The following is a 23,883-nucleotide window of genomic DNA, read 5'->3' on the forward strand; positions in this document are numbered from 1 at the left end:
TAGTGGTCTTATTCACCATCAACACTTGATGCTCTTTACGGAGTTCAGACTCTGCGACTTTCAGCATAGCAAACAACTCGCCGGGAGACTTGTTCATCCCTTGCATGTTGTAGTTTAGCACAAAGCCTTTATAGCTTGGCGGCAGTGATTGAAGGATTCTGTCAGTGATAGCCTCTTGCGGGAGTTCAATCCCGAGCTCAGCTAGACGGTTTGAGTACCCAGACATTTTGAGCACATGTTCACTGACACACGAGTTTTCCTCCATCTTGCAAGCATAGAATTTATCGGAGGTCTCATACCTCTCGATCCGGGCGTTTTTCTGAAAGATAAACTTCAACTCCTGGAACATCTCAAATGCTCCATGACGCTCAAAGCGACGTTGAAGTCCCGGTTCTAAGCCATACAAGACTGTACATTGAACTACTGAGTAGTCCTCCTTACGTGCTAACCAAGCGTTCTTAACATCCTGATCAGCCGTAGCGGGTGGTTCATCTCCTAGCGCAGCATTAAGGACATAATCCTTCTTCCCAGCTTGTAAGATTAGCTTAAGATTACGAGCCCAGTCTACAAAGTTGCTTCCATCATCTTTCAACTTAGCTTTCTCTAGGAACGTATTAAAATTCAGGGTGACTGTCACGTGAGCCATGATCTACAACATAAATATATTCAAAGTGGACTTAGACTATGATCAAGATAATTAGAGTTTAACTCTAATCAAAATTATACGCTAAACTCCCACTCAAAAAGTACATCTCTCTTAGTCATTTGAGTGGTTCATGATCCACTTTACACTAGCTCAAGTCCGATCATCACGTGAGTTGAGTATAGTTTCAGTGGTAAGCATCCCTATGCTAATCATATCATCTATATGATTCATGATCGACCTTTCGGTCTCATGTGTTCCGAGGCCATGTCTGCACATGCTAGGCTCGTCAAGCTTAACCCGAGTGTTCCGCGTGCGCAACTGTTTTGCACCCGTTGTATGTGAACGTTGAGTCTATCACACCCGATCATCACGTGGTGTCTCGAAACGACGAACTGTAGCAACGGTGCACAGTCGGGGAGAACACAATTTCGTCTTGAAATTTTAGTGAGAGATCACCTCATAATGCTACCGTCGTTCTAAGAAAAATAAGGTGCATAAAAGGATTAACATCACATGCAATTCATAAGTGACATGATATGGCCATCATCACGTGCTTCTTGATCTCCATCACCAAAGCACCGGCACGATCTTCTTGTCATCGGCGCCACGCCATGATCTCCATCAACGTGTTGCCATCGAGGTTGTCGTGCTACTCATGCTATTACTACTAAAGCTACATCCTAGCAAAATAGTAAACGCATCTGCAAGAACAAACATTAGTACAAAGACAACCCTATGGCTCCTGCCGGTTGCCGTACCATCGACGTGCAAGTCGATATTATCTATTACAACATGATCATCTCATAGATACAATATATCACATCAAATCGTTGGCCATATCATATCACAAGCATACCCTGCAAAAACAAGTTAGACGTCCTCTAATTTTGTTGTTGCATGTTTTACGTGGTGACCACGGGTATCTAGTAGGATCGCATCTTACTTACGCAAACACCACAACGGAGATATATGAGTTGCTATTTAACCTCATCCAAAGACCTCCTCGGTCAAATCCGTTTCAACTAAAGTTGGAGAAACTGACACTTGCCAGTCATCTTTGAGCAACGGGGTTACTCGTAGCGATGAAACCAGTCTCTCGTAAGCGTACGAGTAATGTCGGTCCAAGCCGCTTCAATCCAACAATACCGCGGAATCAAGAAAAGACTAAGGAGGGAAGCAAAACGCACATCACCGCCCACAAAAACTTTTGTGTTCTACTCGAGAATACATCTACGCATGAACCTAGCTCATGATGCCACTGATGGGGAACGTCGCATGGGAAACAAAAAATTTCCTACGCGCACAAAGACCTATCATGGTGATGTCCATCTACGAGAGGGGATGAGTGATCTACATACCCTTGTAGATCGTACAGCAGAAGCGTTAGTGAACGCGGTTGATGTAATGGAATGTCCTCACGTCCCTCGATCCGCCCCGCGAACAATCCCGCGATCAGTCCCACGATCTAGTACCGAACGGACGGCACCTCCGCATTCAGCACACGTACAGCTCGACGATGATCTCGGCCTTCTTGATCCAGCAAGAGAGACGGAGAGGTAGAAGAGTTCTCCGGCAGCGTAACGGCGCTCCGGAGGTTGGTGATGACCTTGTCTCAGCAGGGCTCCGCCCGAGCTCCGCAGAAACGCGATCTAGAGGAAAAACCGTGGAGGTATGTGGTCGGGCTGCCGTGGAGAGTCGTCTCAAATCAGCCCTAAAACCTCCGTATATATAGGTGGGAGGGAGGGGAACTTGCCTTGGGGCTCAAGGAGCCCCAAGGGGGTCGGCCGAGCCAAGGGGGGAAGGCTCCCCCCCCCCCCAAACCGAGTTTGACTTGGTTTGGTGGGTGGGAGTCCTTCCTTCCCTTCCCACCTCCTCTTTTTTTTCTCTTTGATTTTCTTTTCTAGGCGCATAGGGCCCTTTTGGGCTGTCCCACCAGCCCACTAAGGGCTGGTGCGCCACCCTCAAGGCCTATGGGCTTCCCCGGGGTGGGTTGCCCCCCCCCCCCCCCCCGGTGAACTCCCGGAACCCATTCGTCATTCCCGGTACATTCCCGGTAACTCCAAAAAGCTTCCGGTAATCAAATGAGGTCATCCTATATATCAATCTTCGTTTCCGGACCATTTCGGAAACCCTCGTGACGTCCGTGATCTCATCCGGGACTCCGAACAACATTCGGTAACCAACCATATAACTCAAATACGCATAAAACAACGTCGAACCTTAAGTGTGCAGACCCTGCGGGTTCGAGAACTATGTCGACATGACCCGAGAGACTCCTCGGTCAATATCCAATAGCGGGACCTGGATGCCCATATTGGATCCTACATATTCTACGAAGATCTTATCGTTTGAACCTCAGTGCCAAGGATTCATATAATCCCGTATGTCATTCCCTTTGTCCTTCGGTATGTTACTTGCCCGAGATTCGATCGTTAGTATCCGCATACCTATTTCAATCTCGTTTACCGGCAAGTCTCTTTACTCGTTCCGTAATACAAGATCCCATAACTTACACTAAGCTACATTGCTTGCAAGGCTTGTGTGTGATGTTGTATTACCGAGTGGGCCCCGAGATACCTCTCCGTCACACGGAGTGACAAATCCCAGGCTTGATCCATACTAACTCAACTAACACCTTCGGAGATACCTGTAGAGCATCTTTATAGTCACCCAGTTACGTTGCGACGTTTGATACACACAAAGCATTCCTCCGGTCTCAGTGAGTTATATGATCTCATGGTGATAGGAATAAATACTTGACACGCAGAAAACAGTAGCAACAAAATGACACGATCAACATGCTACGTCTATTAGTTTGGGTCTAGTCCATCACGTGATTCTCCTAATGACGTGATCCAGTTATCAAGCAACAACACCTTGTTCATAATCAGAAGACACTGACTATCTTTGATCAACTGGCTAGCCAACTAGAGGCTTGCTAGGGACGGTGTTTTGTCTATGTATCCACATTTGTAAATGAGTCTTCATTCAATACAATTATAGCATGGATAATAAACGATTATCTTGATACAGGAATTATAATAATAACTATATTTATTATTGCCTCTAGGGCATAATTCCAACAGTTGGCGATGGCGGCGGAGATCGGAATTGCTTGTGGAGAAAAGGGTTCCGGAATCAGGGTTTCCTCCACGGGAGTAAAAATAGGAGCCAAGGTAGGGCACCAGAGGGGGTGGGCCCCACCCACGCGGCCTCCGTGCGTGGCCAGGGGGCAGGCCGCGCGACCAGGGCGCCTGGGGGCCTGGTGACCCCCCTCTGGCCCTCCTTCGGCCGTCTAGAGTCTTTTGGAACGCTGATTTTTTATATATTTTTTGTGGAATTTTTCGGGCACTATAATTATGGGTATAAACCTGCAATTCACAGACGTCAGCAGACGGAAACTGGCACTAGGTGCACTGAGTTAGTAGGTTAGTCCAAATATGTTGAAAAAGGTATGAAAGTGTACAAAACACATAGCAATATCACCCAAAACTTGCATGGGGCAAGCAGAAATTATAGATACGTTTAGGACGTATCAGGTGGCAGCTTCGACACAGATGAGCCACCCGATGAAGGTGGTGATTCCTGATAAATTGAATCAAAAGGTTTAAGACGCCGTTGGATAAGGCTAGCTTCAAAAGAAAGGGATGGACTACCAGATACCTTTTTTCGTCGTTTACGAGTGGAGGAATTTTTAGGTAAACCTGTCACAAGATCACCCGAGGACCTTCGGGTCTGGCGCCTTGATGCAAATAAAGTCTTCTTCAAAAGAAAATCGGGAGCCAAATAGGCTTAGAGGTGAGACAAAGGTATTTTCCTAACAACCCGCCTTGGTGGGCTTCAAAACGAGAGATCTGAGTCAGAAGGGATGGAAATTACCTCAGCATCTACGTCCTGGCTATCAGCGTCATCATGCTGAGACTGAAGAAGTGATTAGCTAGTATAAGTTAAAACAGGATGAAGGTAAAGGTTTACCTCAAATTGGTCATCAATAGCTTGTGACTCGCCCATGACGGATGACTCTTCAACAGTCGCCTTGTTTTTATTCTTATTAGTGGTGGCTTTGGTTTTCTTGGCAGCAACTTCCGGTTGTTTTCGTTTCCAAAATGGCCAGTTCTTGTGTAGAAATATTGACAAGGAAAAGCAAGTTTTCAAGAAAATCATAAACAAGGTTCTGAGTATAGAATGTCTTCAGTCCAATTTTGTTTCACCCAATAGCTTCTTTATAGCTTTGTTGACTTCGTCTGAGTCGAGAATGATGTTGTTGAAGTGTTGTGCATTATTCAAATCGCCGTCATATTCACACATTAAAGCGCCACGGTGACTCAGAGGCATGATCCGCCAATCTACCCAAACCGGGTCAGATCAACTCTGGTTAACCCATTGACCGTCAAGGCTTTGGGTTTGGGCCACACAAAGGCGATGTCGGCACGCTCTTCTGGAGTTAGTGGGACGAGCAGTTCAAAATCCATTGGAAGGTGTTTTGCTCTAAAACCCGGAGGGGTTTCTCATTTACAGGAGTAGTGCTCCTGCAGTAAAACCAAGTTTTGCCCCAACCTTTACGGTGACTAGGTAAGGTGGCAACAGGAAAAACACGGTACCTTCGCCTCTGGATTGTTGCCCCACCAAATTCCAAACAGGGTCCATCAGCAAACTTTGTTTGGCGGTTGAGATAAAAGAATTCCCTCAATAAAAGGATGGTGTGATCCATTCCCATGTACACTTCACAAAAAACTTGGAATTGGCACAAGTTGTTTATGGAATTAGGACCCAGGTCTTGAGGGTGGAGTTTGTAAAAGTGCACAGCATCTCGAAATAATTTTGACCCGGGAGGAGAATAACCTCGCTCAAGATGATATGTGAAAAGCACTACCTCTCCTTCACCCGATTGTGGACGTTCCCCCCCCCAACAGCGGTTTGCCAACCAATCTCTCGTTTTACGACAAGGCCCCTAAAGTCACGTAGTGCTGGAGCACGGTATCAAAGATTTGAGAAGTCTCGTAGTTTCATGAAACAAGTTTTGACCTGATGGCAGATTCAGGGGAAAGGAGTTGTAGAAATATACTTGGCGGGTTATTCAAAGGATAAATAGATTATTTGACAAGCGAGGTGCTCAAGATGGAACTAGTTTGGGTGATTCTAGTTTACAATGACACGACAATCAACAATATGCAAGCCGCCTTAACAAGAGTCGCCACCTGAAGGGGAAGCAACCTATAGAAGCGGACGGGTTACAATCATATCAAAGAAGCCGACATAGAGTAAGAGGCGGCTTACAAATGGACAAGGATTTCTGCTTTTCTACTAAGTATGGGACAAATATGATTCTATCGAAGTGTCTAAAATTACGAATCTACAAATGATCGAGAAAGGGAAATATTCATTAACCCTAAAACAAAGAGGTGTGGAAGCAATAGTGATTTTACTTGCAGATTTCACAAGGCATCTAGGGAACATTATACATGAAATGGAGCCACTATATCTACCGCTGTCTACGAGTGGAAGAGGTTCATCGGAGAATCAAATAGACAGGAAATGGTGATGAAGACATGAGGAACTCTGATGAACTCCATTAACTATAATGAACTAACACGCTGATCTAAGGAGAACAAAGGCACTTACCTGATGATGCTCATGGTGGCGGAGAAAATCCGATGTGTTAAGATGAAGCAACGCGATGTTGTGGTCTTGGATGTGGCTGGTCGGCGATGGAAGAACGGCGGTGCATGCGCGGTGAAAACCTTGAGCTCGAGCAAGAAGAAGAAGTGGGGGAGCAATGTAAAAATGAAAGGGGCCCTTGCAAGTATTTAAAGGCCAGGAGCCGAAGTGTAAACGTCACGCGCGGGAATCAGGGAGGTGTGGTAAATTCCGGAGCCAGGGGCGCCTTAATTTTCGGGCTAGACATATAAGTATAAAGAGCCGTTACAATTACATCATTAAATCCCTAAATTCTAGGGTGTGTGATGTCACTGATGAGCAGAGCAAGAAGTTATAAAGATCTCTGAAGTTTCGTAAAGCCGACATTTCTACCTCGGGGAGATAAAGACATGAATTACACACAAGCTGCCATGATTAAGGTTAATGATTTTGAAATGAATAAATTCAAGTCAATCTGTGGCCTAATGTTGGGGATATTACCCCACCGTATAACCCACCCTATGGGGCCGGGTCATGATTATGGCGGCTTTCGATTGTATTCAAGATGGGCCTGGGCGTACAAGACTAAAGGTGCAAGGCAGACTGTTCCAGTAAGCCGCGTGATGGCTCTCTCTTACGAAGATTGCGGAACAAGGCCCATGATGTAGAAGGTTGGTAGAAGATATCCTTGCTTGAAAGGCAAGGCGAGTTAGTGATGTTCTGGGTCACGAATCATAGCACGACCTGGTCTCTTGTAAAACCCCGGGTCTTGATGTGTATATAAAGGAAAGCCCGTGAGGTCGATAGAGTTAAGTTACAATCCATCGAGAGCTAGGTCAAGCGAATCCGCACCCTTGTAATTGATTTTTTTCATCAATACACACAAAGCATGACGTATGCTTTTACCTCCATCGGAGGTGCCGAACCTGGGTAAACTCGTCTCTCATTCCCGATCAACCCCTTTGAGTCGCCACATAGTGATGGCCTCGTTATTAAGTTATTTCACGAGGACATCTGTCGTGAGAAAACCACGACAATAAGCGAGGCACATGGAGATGACGATGTATCCCGAAGTTCACACCCATGTAGATGCTAATCTTCGTTTGGAGCGGTGTGGAGGCACAATGCTCCCCAAGAAGCCACTAGGGCCACCGTAATCTCCTCACGCCCTCACACAATGAAAGATGTCGTGATTCCACTAAGGTACCCTTGAGGGTGGTCACCGAACCCGTATAAACAAGGTTGGGGCAAAGTCCACAACTTTACTGGACTCTCCCAACAACACCACGAAGCTTCACCACAATGGATTGTGGCTCTGAGATGAACTCAAATGCTCGGGCCAATCTCCACAACCTAATTGGAGACCCTCATGCTTGCGTGGAGCTTTACACCACAAGGATTGAGCTCCAAGGCACCACCAAGCTTCTAATATGCCAAAGCACCCAAGAAGAACAAGCTCTAGGGTACCAAGCACAGAAGAGTAATAAACTTCTCAAACTTCACTTCAACGTATCACCATGGATAACTCAAATCTACTCACCAAATGCAATGGCAAGGGCATATGGGGTGCCCACGTACTCTCTCTCAAATCCAACCACAACAACTAATGCTATGGAAGAAAATGAGAGGAAGAACGAAGAAGAACACGGAGAACTCAAAGTTCTAGATCCAAGGGGTTCCACTCACATAGAGGAGAAACTGATTGGTGGAAATGTGGACCTAGATCTGCTCTCTCTTTTCCCTCAAGAACTAGCAAGAATCATTGGAGGGATTGATAGTTAGCAAGCTCGAAGAAGGTCGACAATGCGGGGCAAACACGAGCTCAAAGGATAGGGTTCAATGGGGGAAGAAGAACCCCTTTTATAGGAAGGGAAAAATCCAACCGTTACCCCCTCAGCCCACACATGAGCGGTACTACCGCTCCCGGGAGCGGTACTACCGCCCATAAGAGGTAGTCCGCTCCAATGGGGAGCAGTACTACCGTTGGGCAAAGGGAAGCAGTCAACAAGGGAGACAGAGGCCGATAGTATTGCCGGAGCGGTACTACTGGTACCACGAGCGGTACTACCGATCATAAGAGCTAGTACCGCTTCTGATATCCGCTTAGGACATGTTGTACACCTATCAAGAAATATCAAGGGTTTCTGGCGCGGTAGTAACAAGCGGTACTACCGCTTGCTGGGCGGTACTACCGTTGTGCACTACCGCTCCAGAAACCACTCAGTCCAACACGAAAATTGTAGGGACCCATGGGCAGCGGCACTAGCTGGCGGAACTGGCCAGAAGACTTCTGCCCGAGAGCGGTACTACCGCTCCAAGGGCGGTACTGTCGATCATAAGAGGTAGTACCGCTCGAGGGAGCTGTACTACCGCTTGGATCTTTCTAGGTAGACCACACGCAACAAATGAAAAGCAACAATTCCAGAACTGCCATATCTTTCGCGTACGAGCTCCGAATTAAGCAAACTCAAGCTTGTTGGATTTATGACGACAAGAGCTATCCAACTACGATATACATATGTGAAACATCTATGAGTGAAGAACCAGCAAAAACACCAACATCGAAAACATCATAGAAGATGCATATGGACTCCGTTTTCGCTGAACTTGAGCTTGTCATAAGGATGACCATCAGCTCTAAAACTCGCAAAGAGAAACACCAAACAAGAACCAAGAAAGATGATGCAAGGATGCAAATGGTTTGAGATCTCAACGAATGATACGCTCAAGCTACTCACTTGAGAGCGCCCCCCCCCCCTTGATAGTATGACTATCTATCCTATAACCCAGTCTCCCAACTCCCACCGTGAGACCAGTAAAATAGAAAACCTATCAAGGGAAAACCTATACCTTGCACATAGTCCACTTGAGTTAGATGATGACAATCTTGACTTCCTCAATATGGACCACCTTTCTTGATTGCGTTGGCTCGATGAAGACTAGTTCATTGTGTAACAGCCCAAGTCCACCACTTACCTTATTTGTAATGTATTCCATGTTGGAACCATCCATGTGTTGGGTTTAATAAAAATTTGTGCTTCATGACTCTCATCATTCATCATTGCATCATGGCATCATAACCATCATTGCATTGGTTGCATCATTCTTGTTGAACGGCTCTGGTGTTGTGTGGAAATGTGCTTGCAAGTGGTGTGAATTGGCCGTATAGCAAATCCTTTTCTAACTCGGTAAAAAAACCCTTTGCAAAAGTATGCTCAAACCCCCCCCCTCTTAATCCCAATATAGGATAGGTGTTGTATTTACTTTCTCTTTTCACTTTAGAAAATGTTGCACTTTCAGATAATTTTCTGTTAGGAATCTCAAAAGTAACACTTGGTTCAATGTCTATATTTCATTTCGTGGCTTTTGTTAAAAATTGTGTCCTATATTGTTTAAAGGTCAATTATTATTTTGCTCTAAAAATTTCAAACCATTTTTATAAATTGGGGCTTTTTTGTGAGTGCAAAAGCGCTTTGTTTCTTATAAAAAAAACCTTCCTATTTTTTCTCTATGGGTTTGCAAAGGAGCTGTTTATTTTGGTTTTTGGTTTAGCAATACTAGCAAAAGAGCCAGTGCGTTGCAACGGAAAATAAAATAACACACGCTCTAAACGCAATATATTTTCACATGGCATCACATTTGTGTTGCCGATGATGGCTTTAGTGCTCACATAATGAAAACGCGTTTGAATATACAGTCACTCGAAATAAGATAAGAAATATGTTATTTCTCCCCACGAGGTTTTCCAAAGGTGTGCATGTGTTGTTAACAATGTTTTCTTTCCTCTCAATTTGGTTTTAATTTAATGAATATTTATTGCAATTCTTATCGTTGCCGGAAAAAGAGAGAAAAAAGGACCGTGCACTACAGATTAAGTTTGCACCAAAAATAATATTTAAGAAGTATTCAACAACTAAAAACAACATCCTATTTAGATTGTACACATTTTTTTTAATCAAATTTAATATATAACATGTTAAAATTGAGGTTTTCCAAAGGTGTGCATGTGTTGTTAACAATGTTTTCTTCCCTCTCAATTTGGTTTTAATTTAATGGATGTTTATTGCAATTCGTATCGTCGCCGGAAAGAGAGATAAAAAAGGACCGTGCACTACAGATTAAGTTTACACCAAAAATATTATTCAAGAAGTAGTCAACAGTTAAAAATAACATCCTATTATGATTCTGCACATTTTTTTAATCAAATTTTATATATAACATGTTAAAATCGGAGTTACGGTTTAAAAGATATGGATAATTTTGTTTTAGATAAAATGTGGATTGATTAACTGAAAAGTTAGGTTTTTTTTGTTAAAATACGGAGGACGAGTTGATTACGTGAAACAGCAGGGGGTTTTCGGCAAAATGCAAGAAAACGATTCGTTTTCTGACTTAAATCCGGACTGCGAGTAGATTACCTGAAACATCAGGGGTTTTCTGAAAAATGCAAAGAACGATTCGTTTTTTTGACTCAAAAACGGACTGCGGGTTGAATACTGGAAAAGCGAGGGGTGTTTTTACAAAATGACCGTGACGGACGACAAAAGCTCTCCGCGCTTTATTATTACTAGCACAAGGACCCGTGCATTGCAACGGGGAGTACAAATTTTAGTTATTTTTACTTATTTTTTGTATGAAATGCATGAACAGTTTTTTACTTAGCAAACATGTTTTGAATCGATGAACTTTTTTGAATTAGAGAACAAATCTTGCAATTAATGATTTTTTTAGTTTATGTGAACATTTATTTAAAATTTCATAGACATTTTCTTCGAACTCATGAATATGTTTTTAATGCATGATCATTTTCCGGATTATTAATGTTTTATATTTGCTAAATATATTTTTGAAAATCATGAATTATTTTAGAATATGCGAACAATTTTTTAAAATCATCCACATTTTTTGAATCGGAAAACATTTAATGATTTCCCAAAGCATTTTTGAATTATAGAACAATTTACGATTTCATGATTTTTTTTCAAATTTTGTAACTTTTAAAATTTGGGTTTCTGAAAAATCCCTATTTGATTTATAAAGAAAAATCAAATTGAAAAAATAAAATATGGGCGGACTCATGAACTGATGCTAGGACAAAGCAGGTGCATGCTGCTATTAAAGAGAGAGAAAAAGTAGAGAAGAAATTGTAAGAAAGGGGATCCAACCCAGCTCTCGTGGGTGCACAAGAGGTGCTCCAGCCACTACGCCATACGGCTGGTAGTGGTAGATTAGGGTCTCAGACTTTAAGAAGGATAGCGTTGCCAGGGAAAAAATCTGAACCGTTTTTCCAATTATGGGTGGCATAATGGGTAATTTAAGCCAACTTTAAGGACAATTTTAATGATGTACCACAGAAGCAATAGATGTTTTATTAATACTAGCAAAAAAGCCCGTGCGTTGCAACGGGAAAGAAAATAACACACTTTTAACCCAATAACCACGACTCAAGACCTTAATAGGCCCACGTCTTTTAGTTTCACATGGAATCATATTTGTGTTGCACACAGTGGCCTTAGTACTCACACAACGATAATGTGTTTAGATGTGTTCAGTCCTGAGGTCTCTCTTTGAGCAAAACATTCAATATGTTCTGTATGCTTAGTTACAGAGGAAGTATACACTAACTCGGTGTATATTTCATGATCAAATCAAGAAATAAAAGCATGAAAGAATATTGAGTACATGTATTCCAAGCAATTCAAATTTATGTCTTGTGAACTTATATTATTAATGAACTGAGAATCACAAATGAATGCAAACACACTTAAGTAGCCAAAGATGTTTATTTAGGCTACACATCCAGATGCACACTATCGTACGTGAGTGGAAGAAATCAAGATGAACTAATCTAGAGGCCATCGGAGCAATCTTTTTTGTTCACAGTCTAGTTTACTCGTATATGATGCATCCCATCATAGATAATTGGCCTCTTCCACAAATAGTCAATTTCATCTTCTCCCGATTCCTACCTTTGTCTCTTGATTTGAATCAGTATGGAAGAGAAAAGGTAAACAAAAAAAGGAAAGAAAATAAAAAAGAATTCATGTCTCTTAATGTGAACCAGCCTAAAAGAAGAGAAAAGGTAAACAAAAAATATAAAAAAGAAACAAAAATTGTTGAAGAGAGGATTCGAACCTGGGTGTCCCACGTAAGAGGGGCGCGCTCTAGCCAGCAGGCTATGCCAATGTATTTGTTCATTTCCAGTCCACCCTCTTATAAACCAAAATCTTACGGAGCGACTTGTGATAAAAAACGATTCGCTGGGACTAAAGTCTGGACTGCGGATTATTTAGCATAAATGTCGGGGGGTTTGCATAAAATGCAAAAAATGGTTCAGAGTCACTTACAGATGGACTATGGGTTGAATTTGGAAAACTATAGGGTGTTTTCTGCAAAATGACCATGACGGACGCGAGAAGCAATCGGTGCTACTCGTATACGCTGCATCCCATCATAGATAATTGGCCTCTTCCACAAATAGTTAATTTCATCTTCTCCCAATTTCTACCTTTGTCTCTTGATTTGAATCGGTATGGAAGAGAAAAGGTAGACAAAAAAAGGAAAAAAAATAAAAAAGAATTCCTCTCTCTTGATGTGAACTAGCCTAAAAGAAGAGAAAAGGTAAACAAAAAAAATTGTTAAAGAGAGGATTCAAACCTGGGTGTCCCACGTAAGAGGGGCGAGCTCTAGCCAGCAGGCTATGCCAGTGTATTTGTTCTTTTCTAGTTCACCCTCTTATAAACCAAAATCTTATGGAGCGAATTGTGATAAAAAAAACGATTCGCTCGGACTAAAGTCTCGACTGCGAGTTATTTAGCATAAATGTCGGGGGGTTTGCATAAAATGCAAAAAACGGTTCAGAGTCACTTAAAGATGGACTACGGGTTGATTTTAGAAAAATATAAGGTGTTTTTTGCAAAATGACCACGACGGACGCCAGAAGCAATCGGTGCCCGTGCATTGCAATGGGAGAAAATAAATCACCACCCATATGCACACTTGACGTCACTTTAAACAATACGGGAATCAACATTAAGCCACTTGTTTCCATTAATAAGGAACGAAACATATATAATAGGCAACCTAAATGTAATTTTAAAAATTACTAACATCAAGATAATAGCATATTTGATATGTACATATTTTTCTCATGGATTTTCATATATACACACTCGACGACACTTTAAACAATACGGGGATCAACATTAAGCCACTTGTTTACATTAATAAGGAACGAATTATATATAATAGGCAACCTAAATGTAATTTTAGAAATTACTAACATCAAGATAATAGCATATTTGATATGTACATATTTTCTGATGGATTTTCATATATAACATGTTAGAATTAAAGTTGAGGTTTGAAAGATATGAATAGTTTAAAAAGCATTTGAAATTGCATGAAAAAAAGTAAAACAGAGAGTTACTCGGCCCAATGCAGCCCATCAGCTATCATAAAGAAAATAGGATACTAAAAAAGTAAAAAGGGAGGCACCTGGGATCGAACCCAGCTCTCCCCTCAAGAAAAGAGCAACTCTTGCCACTACGCTCTCGAAGCACTAGTGATTTTTATGGGTCCCGTTGCTTATAAGAACCGAGCGATATTATGACTTGTACAGAAAAACAATTCGTTTTGACTTAAATACGTACTGCGGGTTGATTACCTAAAACTGCAGGGGCTTTATTGCAAAATGACTATGACGGATGACAGAAGCACTCTGTGCTTTATTATTAGGGAAAGATAATAATATAATACTCCATCCATTCCTAAATATAAGTCTTTCTAGAGATTTTATTAGAGGACTATATACGGATGTATATAGACATATTTTAGAGTGTAGATTCATTCATTTTGCTTCGTATGTAGTCATCTAATGGAATCTCTTAAAAACTTATATTTAGAAACGGAGGGAGTATAATATAGGTAAAGATTAGGGAGAGAGAGGGAGAGAGAGAGGGAGAGAGGGAGAGGGTGCTGCTCAGCTTACTACAAGCGGCGACGCCCCGCTCCTCTCTCAGCTTACTGCAAGCGCCGACGCCCCGCTCATCTTTCTGCCTGATGCCATGGCCGGAAGGTGCTGCATCACCTCGAGACCCCACGCGCACCCACGCGCCTCGCCTGCGTGTCCACGCACGGCCCTGCGCACGCAGCAGCGCCGCAGCCTCGCACTCCCCTGCGAAAACACGAGCCGCTATCTCTACAGATCTTCAGTTTCGTTAGTAAGCCAGCATCGAGATAGTGTCATGAGGTGCACAGTCCCCAAACGACCGAATTAACCCCCCCCCTTTTGCCCCTTGTCCCACGCACTCCTAGTGGGCACATTTCAGCCCCCTAGTGATGGGGTGACATGGGTGTCGGGGTCATGGGCCGGAGCTGCAATGGAGCCCAGCACCACGACGCTCGGGTTTCAATGAAGCTCCATCTCCGCATGTCTTCACCATGTGCTTCGGCACTCCGTCCAGGTCGCGCCACGCGTCCCTCCACCACCACTCCTTCGTCCAAGTCAACCTGCGTTGCGTGGACTCGGCGTTGCTGTCGGAGCTACAGTGGAGCTCAGCCGAAGTGTCTTTGCTACGTTGGAGCTTGGCCGGGGCAGCAATGAAGCTTCTTCGAAGTTTCAATGGAGCTTCGTCGAAGCCGTCGGGGCTGCAATGAAGCTTGGCCGGAGTTGCAATGAAGCTTCGTTGGTGCGTCGGTGATGCGTTGGAGCTTGGTCGGAGTTGCAATGGAGGTTCGCTGGAGTGTCGCTGGTGTGCTCGAACTCTGTCGAATTCCAATGAAGGTCACCGGACACCGTTCGTGCTGCTCGTGTTGTGTTGGAGCTCCACGGGGGCTGTAACGGCGCTGCGTCTAAACTGTTGTGCTAGCTACTTACTGCTGTATCTAACGACTGCTAGCGTGTTAATCGAACGGCTAAACAGGCGGATGATTTCTCTAAAAAATCATTCGGTTGATTTGTAGCAGTCGCCTAAGCCCAAATATGGACATGGCCGGATTTGGCAGTGGCCAAATAGGGCAACTTTTGACTTATAAGTAATTCGATGATTTTTGTGAATCTACATTGTGTGGTTTTGCTCGTAGAAATATAGTAGTGTGATACATGGATTTGGGGTAGAAAAATCCAATGAATCTGCTTTGTGTGGTTTTGCTCTGTCATTTGAGTAAGTGTGTAAATATGTCATTTTGTAATGAGATGTCATTTTGTCTTTTTCACATGATTTAATTCTTGCAAGATATCAAAAGCTTGTCAACATGAATGTGGTAGTGTTTTGAGGGTCCTAGGCCCTGGTATTTTTCTTAGCCATGTTAAGCTTGTAGTTTAGTGGGTTTCTTGTTGTAAAGTTTCTAAGTGTTGGAAAATCTGTTAATTTCTTCCCATGTTGTCTTGATGATTTCCATGGATATGTTGATGCTTGGGGTTGGTCCAATGCCATGAATTGTTGTGCTTGTAACCCTCTGTCAATTGGAGCCTTCACCTTGCCAAATAGGTTTTGCATGTTAGTTATATCTTCCGTCAAAGTTGCTATGATGTTATAAACTACTGGTATTCCCTTAGTGATATTTGACTAAGTCTGAGAATCTGTAGTTATTTTCATGCCATGTTTAGGGAATGGTACCAAGTGATATTTGATGTTTCAGCTCATGCTGAGTTCTACCGATTTATAATAGATGTTTCCCTCTATCACCCTCTTAACTTCCATGCCATGTAACTTGTTGTAGAATAGTGTTATGTTGCTTTCAACATGTCACCAGATTAAAAATTGCAAGTGCAAACTGATATTTTCACGAAGTCCTAATGTGTAAAATTTCTTGCCATGTTGAGAGCTTCATTGCCATTGTTTCATGAACCCATCAATGTTAATGTTAGTTAGGTATTTATGTGCCCTTTGATAGATTCTTATTCATTCCTTGGTTGAACTTATTGAGTGGTTGTAGCTGCTAGTTTTCTCTTGTTCAAAGTGGTATGTTGTTGTTAGTGGACAGATTGGGTATTGTTTTGTTTTGTGCTTTGTGTGAGTTGTGCTCATTGGTTTTGCATGTATTTTACATCTATTGCACCTAGAATTTTGTGACCTGTCCATTAGCATACTTGGAATGCTAAGAAAGTGCGTGTAGCTCACTCTCAAATGTTGTTATTCATTGTTGCCTTCTGTACTTTGTTTTGTGATTTCCGAGAGATCCGTAGCTCGGTTTGCGATGATCTTTATATGTTTTTGCTCCATTTTCTCCCGATGCATCCATTTCTGCCATGTTTATGCATGTACAAATTAAGAAACTTGAGGTTATGTCCAGAATGCTAACAACTTAATAAATGCATGAGAAACTTGACTAGTTAGAATTGACATGCTCCTTTCATAACCACACTCATGCATCATGTTGTTTGAAGCATTGAACCTTGTTGTGTGTTCTTTGGATGTGTATTTTCGTTGGGTAGCATTAGGATATGAGAACGAGTGTGGGGATCACGTTGAGTACGTTCCTAAAGAGAAAGAGTTGTACCCGTCAGAAGAACCAACATGCAACATGATTGTGGCCTTGATACCGTCTCTAATTTTGTTATTCTTAGATGACTCGTTTCCATCACTATTTTATCACTTCCTACCACCTGAATATTAAACCTCCGAACATTGTCATGAAAAGTCTCTAACCCCTCCACTACCTAGCAAATATTGTTTGGCTAAGATAGCGCTTGCTCAACCCTCTTATAGCATTACTAGTTGCACTTGCAGGCTAGCCTATGTGTTTACATGGGCTTTTGAATATCATCTTATTACTACTAATTAATTTAATGCACCTATATACTTGGTAAAAGGCGGAAGGCTTGGCCTTTTGCTAGGTGTTTCGTTCGGCTTTTGTTGCCTTAGTTTCAGCTACCGGTGTTACGTTCCATATTGATCATTGCTAACACGCTTGAGATTGTTATGGGGATCCCCAGACAATTCTCTTTGAGTTAAGGCTCTTCCGGCAAGGCCCAACATTGGTACTATATTTGCTAAACAACTTAATTAAATGCACAGGGAATAGCTACTTCACGGATCTTAATTAACAACCCGGGCCATTGCTCCTCATGAGTGTTGGTCCAACCTGGGCGATGTCTGACACCCCCTGGTCACCCGGGGTTTTAGCCAACCCGGCGTCTTTCCCATGTGGTAGTGCGCTGAGAAAGAGATACACATGGCTCCTATTGGGATCAGGCCTGTCGGGTGGTCTTGTTGGATTTGTCTTACTTTTAGTGAATGTCTTGTGCACTCGGATATCAGTGATACTTAAGGCTTTCTCGAGGTTGAGGTTTTCTCTCTAGAGCAGCTTGTGGTAGTTTGTGATGGACTAGTTGGAGCACCCCTGTAGGGTTAATATCTTTCGAAAAGTCGTTCCCGCGGTTATGTGGCAACTTGGTAACTTTGTGTAACACCCTGTTCTTGGATTAAACTTAACTAAAATATGCCAACTGTGTGGCTAACCATGATTGTCTCTTTCGTGAGTTCCTTCTCTGATTGAGGACGGGTGGGGTTAAGGCTGACGCAAATTGGTGTTCAGGATCACTTAGTGATCATCATTAGTTCACGGTCGTTTTGGATATACCACCCACTTTACTTCATGTCCTCGTAAGTTAGCCACCATATATGTTTAGTGCTGCTACAACCTAAACACTTACCCTTCCACACCCAATAACTTAATTAGTCCCACTATCGTGGTCACAAGATTGCTGAGTCATTGTGGCTCACAGATTACTACACCACCACAGGTCCAGTTACTGCAGATCCAAAGGCTTTTGATGCTACACAGTTGCAGTGGGAGTTCGATGAAGGCAGTGGGCGTATGTACGTGATGTACCCCCAACGATTAGAGGCCCTTGGTCGTCTCCTAGGCTAGCGAGACAGATCATTGCAATTTTATCTTTTATCTTGTCCGTAGTTGGACCCTGTCTTTTGGGATGATTTGAAATAAATTGTTGAGTGAATTGTAACTTAACTTGTGGCGAGTGTAAGCCATTCCATATACTCGTCTCTTCATGTATGTATTGCGATGATTTCTATACTTGCGAAATGATAATATGCCTCTCTTTCCTTATTGAGGCCTCGTCCCCAAATATGGAGTGTGTCGCATCTTGGACGTTACGGATTGCTCCCCCATACCCACTATGGGTGAGCCACTCTTCAACACAACTTCACAAGTCCATTGCCACCACAATGGACGACAAGCTTCAAACATGATCTCTTCGTGATGCTCCACTTGAATTTACACACCGCAGTCTTGATGACGGTCACCACTTGATGTCATCCTCCATGGGTCATATGAGATCTCCCTCTTGATGCAAGCTCATGGAAACACACCAAAAACCACGTAGAACTCTCACAAAGACCTTGTGTTAGTACACAAAGTGTAATGGACACTGCTTATCATACCATGGGATCACTTGATCCCTCTCGGTATATCTTGTACGCTTTGCGTGTTGATCAACTTGATTCACTCTTAGCTTAGTCTTGATCGACATTGTGTCTTTATGATGAGACTTTGGATAAAACATTGAATACCACTTTGGTCATCATATACACTCCTTGAAACCAACACATGGACTTCAAGAAGTGCCTATGGACAAATACATCAAATATAACTCAAGGCAACCATTAGTCCATAGGGATTGTCATCAACTACCAAAACCACATATGGAGAAATATGCTCCAACACTTTGTTTTTATGAAAAATTCAAAACTTTTCAAAATGCCCGCAAACTTTGAGACACTTCCTAATATTGCATTTGTAATAATGGGGCAACCTCCGTATTTTGCAGAAGTCCTTTAGTGTTGGTTTTAATTTAAAATAGTAGATGTTTAAAGGAAAGCACAAAAACAACAGAAGAAATGGAAAATAGGCTAATTCCATTCGCACTTAGGCATGCCAGCCCAGTAGCCGGCCCAGCCCACCAGGGTGGCGGGCGTCTTCCTCCCATTGCTCACCAAGGGAGACGTGGCCATGGCCAATGTGTGCCAATGGCCACGTTCATCGCCATGGCGGCCAGCCACCCCCTCCCCGCTGCCTAGAAGGCGTTCCCCGACGCCCCAAAACATAACCCTACCCCGGACCCCCCTTGCCACTCCCCTCGCTCGCTCTCGCCTCTGCCTTCCAAAGCCGTGGCCATGGCTCCATCATAGCCACGGGCACCGCCCTCCGTTCGTCGTCCCACTACATCCACGAGGACCGTCGTCGACCACCTCGTCCACCCCGACCTCCAACGCGATCTCCCCACCCCTACATCGCCCAGGCGCATTCGTCTTCTTCCTCGGAACACAATGGACAACTGCCGTTGTAAACCCCATAGCCTTTCCCCGTGCCCTCTGCGATTTCGCGTGTGTAGCCGCCGATTCCCTGCATGGCCGAGATGTCGCTGCCGTTAGCGTCATCGTCATGCCCACTAGTCGTGAAGCTCGCTCCCGAGCTCACGCTCGAGCTCCTCGAGCTCGCAAGACCCGAATGCACACACGCAAAGCCTTCCCCGTGTCGCGTAGCTTGTTCCCTGCCATCGCCCGAACACGGCCGTTGCATCTGCTCGACGCCGGCGCCGCCTCAGGCCACCACAACTCCTCCCTCATGTCGGGATGGATGCGCTTGGGCCCATGCGTACGAATGCGCGTCCCCGCGCTGCAAATGAGGCCTTATGGGCGAATCCTGAGCTCTTCCCGAACGCGTCGCCGCGGGTTTTGGTCATCGGCGATGCTCCGGTCGCTGGAGCTCACCTAGCCGGCTAGGTGGCCCCTCTAGGTCACTAGCAAGGGGGGCCCACGAGCCAAGTTGACCAGTTGGCCTGGTCAACTGTGTTGACTCGGTAGCCCACAGCCACTAACATGTGGGCCACCCCCTCTAATTAACTAGTTAATTAAATTGATTAATTAGTTCAGCTTAAGGAAACACTCACATGTGGATCCCCTTGCTAATTAATCATGTTTAGATTAATTAAACTCGGGTTAACCCCCTGTGTCTATGACTCCTCACTTCGAGTGGTGAGTTTGACCAATCAAGCCGACTATTGGCTCGTGATGTCATGATGATGCAACAAAAAGATTTTTTAAATTAAAATAAATTTGTTAATTCTAGAATATTAATAAAATTTGAAAATTCATATAAAATAAATTATAACTGACGAAAATAATTTATATATGAAAGTTGCTCAGAAAAATCCAACAAATCTGAATACGATGTACGTTCATCTCTCACATGCCTCTAACATAATGAACATGGACATTTGGCGTTAGGATCACTTGCCCGGTAAAAGCCAAAGACCCGGGAAATATCGTTAGATATTTTCCTGCTCCGTGTGTAATATGTAGTACTGTGTTAGCTCATCCCTAGCACTGCATATTGCTATGTCATGCATCGTGACGCATCTGCTTGCTTTATATTTATTGTTTCTTCCCCCTCTTCTCTCTCCGGTAGACACCAAGACTAACACTGTTGTCGGGTACGACTACGCCCATGATGATTAGCCTGTTGCAGCAGAACAACAAGGTAAGCAACCCCTAGATCACTCTAATATCGTCCAATTCTTTACCCCCCATGCTTGCATTAGATATTGCTACTGTTGTAGATAGCTCCTAATTCTAATGCATAGCTTGTTTTTGTTAAACTGTTGTTGTACCCTATTGCATATTAAATAGTATAGGTTGATTTGTGATCCCGAGTGACCCCACTATGTCCTAGTTGCTCGTGCTTCATCATCGAACACTCGACAACTTGAAGACTCGAAGACTCGATCATCTTGATCGACGAGCCAGACCGTCACATCACCTCACACCTTCAATTGAACGACTCTGCAGAGCTACCATCGACTACAGAGGGTGATACCTCACAATGTACTCCTGATGTTAACTCTGTAGTGTAGTTAACCAGAGGTGGATTAGGGAGGATGATTCCTCCTTCACCACTTCCGATAACAACTCTATCGTGCAACCCCTCAAGCATGAACCATCGAGGGTGATTCCTCCCTAGTCACCTTGACCGTTACATCGATTGGAATCCGTCGAGGGTGATACCTCGGATTCCTTTGATGTAATGGACACACGGTTACTTTAACATTACTACTTGAACATGATGAGATGTATGGAGTGGGTAGATACCCCGCGTGATAGTGGTGAGGAGTGACCGGGCATTCTTGACCCTTACCACAAGTCTTTGAGAAGGGGCAATGGTACCACATACTCCCTCCATCACAGTTTATAAGGCATGTACGTATATCTAGGTCGTTAATTTGACCAACTTAATAAGAGGCATATATTACAAAAAATATATCATTAAAAACTTTAGATGTTCTATTTTCTAATGATATAATTTTTATGTTAAATAATATATTTTATATAAGTTAAATTGATGACCTAGGTATACGTGCACGCCTTATAAACTGTGACGGAGGGAGTATCGTGGATCATTGATTGTCACCGCAGTTAACAAAGGGTTAATGGGCTTGGATATGTCATCTCAGTAGGACTAGGGCCTGTTTTGCACTAACCACCATGCGGGAATAAATATGGGTACTCTATGTCATACATTCACCCAAAATTTCTTCAAATGCCATAGTTGAGCGGCACGCGCCTGTGTGGCCCGCGTAAGCACCGTCTTTGTATTAAGAGGTGCCAGGACTGACATCGGTCGTCCTTGCAACGCGCATGATTGTGAAGGGAGATTGTCACATGACCCCTTTGCGATTAGGATTTAGACCGGGGTGTGGTCTCTCTATTGAGCCTAGGTAGGACTACGACGTGTCGATCGGCCGGGGACAGGCATTACCCAAGCAAGTGTGTCCGGCCAGAGTTAAGCATGTTGTGTAAATTTGTGCATCCATGCAGGGAAGTATATCTATTCGAATAGCCGTGTCTACGGTAACAGATGCTCAAAGTTGTATCCTAATCTAATACAACTAGAAGTGTGACATAAATTGAAATGTTGGCTACGAGATTGCTTTCTCGTAGGGAGTCAAGGAAGGATCTTTGGGCGTTACTTAATAAACTTGCTACATTTTACTAATGTTGATCTACACTCTTCTAATGCTGCAAGACACTGAAGATGCTAGTCTTCAGTAGGACTAGGCCTTCTCTGTATTCTGATACTTCTTTAGTTAGTTCAAAGATAGAGCCCCATTCCTTTGATACTAATGCATACTTAGCATAATTCTGATGTTAGTCTTGCGAGTAATTTGGATGAGTACTCACTGTTGGTTTCTCCCCTTTTTCCTCTTGATACGATTACCACGACTAGATGACATAGCCCAGGAGATGGCTGATCCCGTCGACAACTACTACTACCCGATGGAGCTTACTACTACGTGGAGGCCGCTGATGACCAGGAGTAGTTAGGAGGCTCCCAGGCAGGAGGCCTTGTCTTTTGGATTCAATGTTATGTTTGTCCTAGCCTTCTTAAGGAAAAAATTGTTTACTTATGTCTGTACTCTGATATTATTTGCTTCCGCTGACTCGTGTGTATTAGAGCTTATGTATTCGAGCCCTCGGTGCCACTGGCTTGTAATATGAAGCTTGTATGACTTTAATTTGTATCTAGAGTTGTGTTGTGATATCTTCTAGTGAGTCCCTAATCATGATTGTGTGTACTTGCGTGTATGATTAGCATATGATCAAAATGGGGACGTCACAATGTCTAACCCCCGGCGAGCGTGCGGGCGGCTTTTTACTAATTATCATTTTTATTACTGCATTTTTCATTCCTCGCATGCCACCACACCGCGAGTATGAGACCACCCTAGTTTTTGAAGAAAAGGAGGATATACCCCTGGCCTTTGCATCTCAGCTGATGCATGCATCCATTTTATTAATTATTTACAAAGACCTTGCAAAGTAATACATTAGTAGGCCTGAAGCCACCATCTTGATAACACCTGTCGGTACTCCTATGCCCTTGATGAAGGGGTGTCGAATGTCCTAGATGAATATCAAACATACATCGCACCAAAGCCTAACATCTAAAGTCGGGTGCCCCATCCAAGCCACAATGTTGGGGCTAGGTCAGACACCGGTCCAACACACTATCAGTAGGCACCACATGCGCCCGTTAGAAGAGCCGTCGCCATCGTTTTTCATCGATCCATCTTCAGAGCAGATACTAACGCATCGACCTTGCTAGGTCTCTCTGCCATCGAGGCCACCACGACACCATACATCGTCCTCCTCCTACGCGAGTCCGTTGTTGCACATCACATGCGGAGTCTCCATTGTGCCACACTGTCGTGATCCGCCGGTTTTGATGCGGTATATGAAAAACCAGTCCACCATTTGTATCCTCCATCCAGCCGCTGCTCCAAAAATGATGCCCCCATGAGGGAGAATGGTGCCTAAAGTGTCGCCGTTGTATAATCCCGGAACCCCGGGTCTAGGTTTTCACCCAGAGCAGAGCAAGCGAGTCGACGGTAGCTGCAGTGGCGATGTCTTTATGAAGATAACGAGGCGAAAACGCCGCCAGCACCCTCCATGACCGAATTCATAGCACGATTTTCACCGACAACATCGTCTCCTCAATCAACTTCGGGACTTGATGTGTGATGCCACAACCAGCCGGCCGACCACCTCCGACGAAGGAGGTGGCCACCACCGCCA

Source organism: Hordeum vulgare, chromosome 4H, assembly GCF_904849725.1.
Source record: "Hordeum vulgare subsp. vulgare chromosome 4H, MorexV3_pseudomolecules_assembly, whole genome shotgun sequence".
In the NCBI taxonomy this organism is placed as follows: Eukaryota; Viridiplantae; Streptophyta; class Magnoliopsida; order Poales; family Poaceae; genus Hordeum; species Hordeum vulgare.